Raw genomic sequence first — 6,000 nt, 5'->3', positions numbered from 1 at the left:
CTCAGCCTCAGGGATGTCCAAACCCCTCCTTTGTGGATTTCTGGACTTAGCAGGAGAAAAGAAATTTGGGAGCTGAGGCCACAGCAGGAGAGGAGGTGCGAGGAGGCAGCACAGACCGGGAGCTACTTCTGCCTTAGTGCAGAGGTCTTCCTTCCTCCAGGAATTTTTCCTGAAAGCCACCTCTCTTTCCCCTAGGCCAAGTCAATCAATCCCTCCTCTATTCTTGTTAATAGTTCCCCCCCCCACCCACCATGTTTGCCACTCTACTAGGGTGTGAACTTTAAAGGTCAACATTTATTTCATTCATCTATATGTATCCAGTGCTCAGAACCAGCTCTGGCTCAACAATACTCAATGACTTGAGACTCAATGATCTAGAAAAGGAAGAGTGGGACCCTAGAGCTGAATTATATAAGTAAGGGTGAGGGCAAGGGAAAGAGAAAGGTAATACCTTTTTGTGGTTGGGCCAGGTTTTATCATCAGAACCTCCCTGACAGCTAAGTTGTTCCCTGCAAGGAAGAAGTTAACTTCCTGTATCGAAAACTGTGCAAAGAGAGGCTGGAGACTCCTTTAAGAATTCTGCAGTGGGGATTCAAGCATTACACAAGCCCCAGATCACGTAACCACCAAGGTGCACTGCAACTCTGAAATCTAAGAGTTTGGAAGAATACAGGACTGGTAACCAGAGATGCAGACTCAGAAGATTACATATCTGTCTTGTTGAGGTCAAGCCTGCCCAGAGGACACTCAAGAAAATGTCACAGGCTAATCAGCCTCTATTCCTTCTATCCCTTACATGCAAATACATATTCACAACAATTTAAATAACAAAAAACTGGCTGGGTATAGCGGCTCATGCCTGTAATTCCAGTACTTTGGGAGGCCAAAGGTTAGAGGTGAGCGGATTGCTTGAGGCCAGGAGTTCAAGACCAGCCTGGGCAACACAGTAAGACTCTAAAGTCTCTAAAGTCTTTAAGTCTCTAGAAAAATAAAAAAATCACATAAAACTTACATAATCATCCGCCTGTATATACATATTGCAATAATTTTTTTGGCGCTGTCAAATGGTCTTTTTTTTTTTTTTTTTTTGAGATTGAGTCTTGCTCTGTAGTCCAGGCTGGAGTGCAATGGCGTGATCTCCGCTCACTGCAACCTCCACCTCCTGGGTTTAAGTGATTCTCCTGCCTCAGCCTCCTGAGAAGCTGGGATCACAGGTGTGTGTCGACATGCCCAGCTGATTTTTTGTATTTTTAGTAGAGATGGGATTTCACCATGTTGACCAGGCTGGTCTTGAACTCCTGACCTTGCGATCTGCCTGCCTGGGCCTCCCAAAGTACTGGGATTACAGGCATGAGCCACCACGCCTGGCCCAAAGGATCTTTCATTGAAATGTTTTTTGGTACATTTTAACTAGTGGAACATTCTGCACCATTGTCGATGTCATCTATGATGTCCGGAGGGTGGCTGACAATCAATATCGCAACTCACAGACTGGGCAACCCCCAAGATCTCGTTAATGGTTCTGGCCAAAGAGTGGTGCGACACCTGTTGGGCAATGTTGATTATCTCATCAAAAGTGACATTTCCACTGTGTTTCATATTTTTTTGTTTCTTTCTATGTCTTGGAGGTTCCTTGAGGGCTTAGAGGATCAGTGTGACTGGTGGCAGGTATCCAAGTTACCCCAGCAGCAAATCCACACAGGTCTGCAACTGCAGTCCTAGCCTCCTCAGAAGAAAGAATTCAACTGAGGGGCATAAGGCAGAAGGAGAGACCGAGGCACATTTCAGAGCAGGAGTGAAACTTTATTAATAAGCTTTAGGACAGTAAGGAAAGGAAGAAAAGGAAGGAAAAGGAAGAAAGTGCCACTTGGAATAGGGCGAGTGGGTGACTTGAAAAATCAAGCGTGCAGCTTGATCTCTTGACTTTGGGTTTTATACATTGGCATTCTTCTGAAATCTTGCCTTATTTCTCCCCAACCCTGAGATTGTACTGGGAAGCTGCTGATCAATTTCAGGTGTTTCTGTCTACTAGGAGGCTGCCTTTCCCTGGTGCTGACTGTGACCAATTATTAGAAACAGTTAGCAACTGCCTGACCATTACCTGCTGGTCCCTCAGCACTCTGGGTGTGTGTGGGAGCCCTCTCCTGCTCTGCTCATACCAGACTAGCTACCTACTGTAACGTCAGAACAGAGGTAAAAGGTCCCTCTTCAACCTGGGTCTGTCTGTTCTGAAGGGTCAATGTCACTGTAATCCTCAAACCCTTCTAGTCACCCATTAGCTTGGTAATGTTATTGCCAACCTTTTTTGGAGATGGACCCAGGAGCTTGATCTTGGGGGCCAGGGAAGACATGGCACTGACTTCCCCATTGGTGTACCTCAGGTTTGCAACATTAATCTTGCTGGGGTTGAACTTAGGCAGTACGGTGGAGGTGGCTGGTGTCAGATGGACCTGGATGTGAGATGACGGAAGAAAGTTGCACCTTGGCCTCCTCTCACCTGAAAACCAAAAGACTTGAATGTCGTCACAGCCAAACATGTTAAAAACTATACTCAACACTAAACAAACACTCACTTCTCTAAATTGATACACACCCCCTCACCCTAACTAAAACTTTATCCATTGCCCCCAGACCCAGAGAGCCACGGAGTTCCTTCCCCTTGGGATTGGCTAGGTAGCTCTGAGAGAGGAACAAGAGAAGGCCTGGCCTGCCTGTGATGGATAGGATTAATCTTCTAAGATGAAGAAACAAAATAATTAAATTCTTAATCACTCCTAAGCCAGCAAGGCTAATATAGCAGAGGGAGGGAGGGGGCTCTGAGGCCCAGACCAATATCCTAGAAATTGAGAGGGACTTGGGAAGTGAGGCACAGAGAGAAGCTTTTAGGCCGAAAGGAAAACCAGTAGGCAGGCAGGCAGGCAGGCAAGCAGGCAGGCAGGCAGGCAGGCAGGCAGGCAGACACACCTCACCAGTGCCACAGAATCTTGCTTTCCAAGAGGAAATGGAGAAGCCTTGGAAAGAAAGCCTCCCATCATCCACTAAAACAGGGTGTTAGGAGGGTCTGGGCCCTCTTCAACCCTCCCCAGAGCCCTTCCTGCCCCTCCTGGGAGTGTATGGGAATAGTGTACAGGATTCATAAACTACCTGGAACCTTGAATTTCATCAGGCATAGGATCAACATTCCTCCTGGGATCCACAACTTTCAGTAATGACAGGCCTATTTTCTGGTTTGGCACAATGGCAGGAGATGATGTCTTCCACACGGATTCCTTGGCTCCCTTCAGAAAGTAAAATCAGCCAGGTGTGTGTTGGCTTACACCTATAATCCTAGCACTCTAGGAGACTGAAACAAAAGGATTGTTTGAGCCCAGGAGTTCAAGACCAGACTGGGTAGCATAGTGAGACCTTGTGAAACAGAAAATTTAGCTGGATATGGTGGCACATACCTGTAGTCCCAGATATTTGGGACGGTGAGGTGGGAGGATCATTTGAGCCAGGAATGTTGAGCATGCAGTGAGCTGTGATAGCGCCACTGTACTCCAGCTTGAGTGATGAAGTGGGACTTTGTTTCAAAAAAAAAAGGAAGTAAAATAAAAATAGTGACAAGTATTTGATAGTAGAATTGACAAGATCCAAATTCTGATTTAAAATGTCTTCTTGGATGGGTGTGGTGACTCACACCTGTAATCTCAACACTTTGGGATGCCAATGCAGGTGGATCACCTGAGGTCAGGAGTTTGAGACCAGCCTGGCAAACAGGGTAAAACCCCATCTCTACTAAAAATACAAAGATTGGGCAGGCATGGTGGCATGTGTCTGTAGTACCTGCTACTCAGGAGGCTGAGGCAAGAGAATCACTTGAACCCAGGAAGTGGAGGCTGCAGTGAGCCGAGATCATGCCACTGCACTCCAGCCTGGACGACAAAGCAAGACTCCATCTAAAAAAATAAAACAAAAAAAAACAAAATGTCTTCCTTCTGAAAACTGACTAAAATGACATTAAAGGAATTAAAAATATATATATATATAATATATATTATATATAATATGATATATCTTATATATTATATATCTTATTATATATTATATGTTATATAATATTATATATAATATATATTCTATATTATACATATTATATATAATATAATATATAATATATATTATACATATTATATATATTATATAATATTATATATAATGTTATATATAATAAATATATATTATATATTTATGTTATATATAATATATATTAATATAATATATAATTTAAGATATTATATATATTATATATTATATTAATATAACATATATATTATATTACATAAATATATAAATATAAATATATAATTATATATTATGTATAATATATTTTACATATATAATATATAGTATACTATATATAAATATAATATAATATATATTATAATAGATATTTTAAAATATATTATATATAATATATAAAATATATAACATGAATTATATATAATTTATATATATTATATATATGTATATATATATAATATATATATAAAAGAGCAAGAAGAATGGGAAAGGAGATATCAAAGAAAGGAAGAGTTCAACACATTTTTGAAGACTGAAAACTTACACAAGGTGAAAACTACTAGGTACCTGCAGAGGTGGGATATCCTTAGAAGGAAGTCAATCCATTTCATAGAACTCCAGAAGGGCTCAAAGTACAGAGGGATTAAGCATCTCAGAGGATGAGTGGTGACATTGGGATGAAAACAAAGGAATTGGTAGACACTCTAAATGTGGAACAGCTAGATCCCCCAGTTATCTCCGCAGCATCCACTACAGCCAGACAACAACTCACGCCAGACTCCTTCATTTTGGAGAAACAACCAGAGAGACTTCATGTTTGGGGATATCTGGCATGATGGAGAGTAGAGACAGTGAGTAAGGATGAAAATAGGGGGACTAGAGAATGAAAAGAGTGAGTCTACAGAGTGATAGGGATTGCAGCCCTCTTCCCCCATGTTGTTCCCAGATCTGTGGTCATAAGGCAAGAACTTGAAGGATTCTTTTTTTGTTTTGTTTTGTTTTTGTGTGTATGTGTGCTTTCATACAGGCTCACAAGCAACATTGAAAGATTCTTCTCTGGAGAAACTGAATGACTCTAGAGAAAAGGTATTTAGATGGGTCATATGGTGATCCCTCAATGATAAAGCCAGTGGAGCTCACTTCTCCATATGCTTTACTAAGAAATGAATAAAGCAGCAAGGATCATAGCTATTTGAGGAAACTTTAAATGTGAAAGAGAGACTAAAACTATTAATAAGAAGCAGGAAAAAGAAACCTGGAGTAAGCAAGGAGAATATAAGAAACAGAAAATTATTTAAAATTACTTAAAAAGCTCACCAACATTAATTAATATACCTAAAGAATTAAGATAAGTTTTATGTATAAAACAAGAAGCAATGCTATGAAAAATAAAACAGAATAAGGGAGTAAGAAAAAGCTCTTGGAAATTAAAAATACAGTAGCTGACATTAGAAATTTAATAGAATACGCTTGGTGCAGTGGCTCACGCTTGTAATCCTAGCACTTTGGGAGGCCAAGGTGGGGGGATCGCTTGAGCCCAGGAGTTTGAGACCATCCTGGGCAACGTGATGAAACCCTGTCTCTATTAAAAATACAAAAAAATTATTTGGGCATGGTAGCGTGTGCCTGTAGTCCCCTCTACTTGGGAGGCTAAGATGGAAGGATTGCTTGAGCCTAGGAAATTAAGGTTGCAGTGAGCTGAGATTGCACCACTGTACTCTAGCCTGGGCAGTGGGAGTGAAATATTGTCCCCCTCCCCCCCAAAAAAAAGGAAAAAAGAAAAAAAGAAAGAAAGAAAAGAGAAATTTAATAAAAGTGTTGGGAAATCACTGGGAAAGTAGAACAAAAAGACACACTATGGCAGCAGAGTCTTCTCTTCTAAAGGACAGAAATGAGGAATGCTGAATTAAGAAAAAAAAATCCTGACCAAAACCACAG

The sequence above is a fragment of the Saimiri boliviensis genome, chromosome 11 (assembly GCF_048565385.1).
Source record: "Saimiri boliviensis isolate mSaiBol1 chromosome 11, mSaiBol1.pri, whole genome shotgun sequence".
Taxonomy (NCBI): Eukaryota; Metazoa; Chordata; class Mammalia; order Primates; family Cebidae; genus Saimiri; species Saimiri boliviensis.
The sequence above is the reverse complement of the archived record's forward strand: the minus strand, read 5'-3'. Positions refer to the sequence as shown.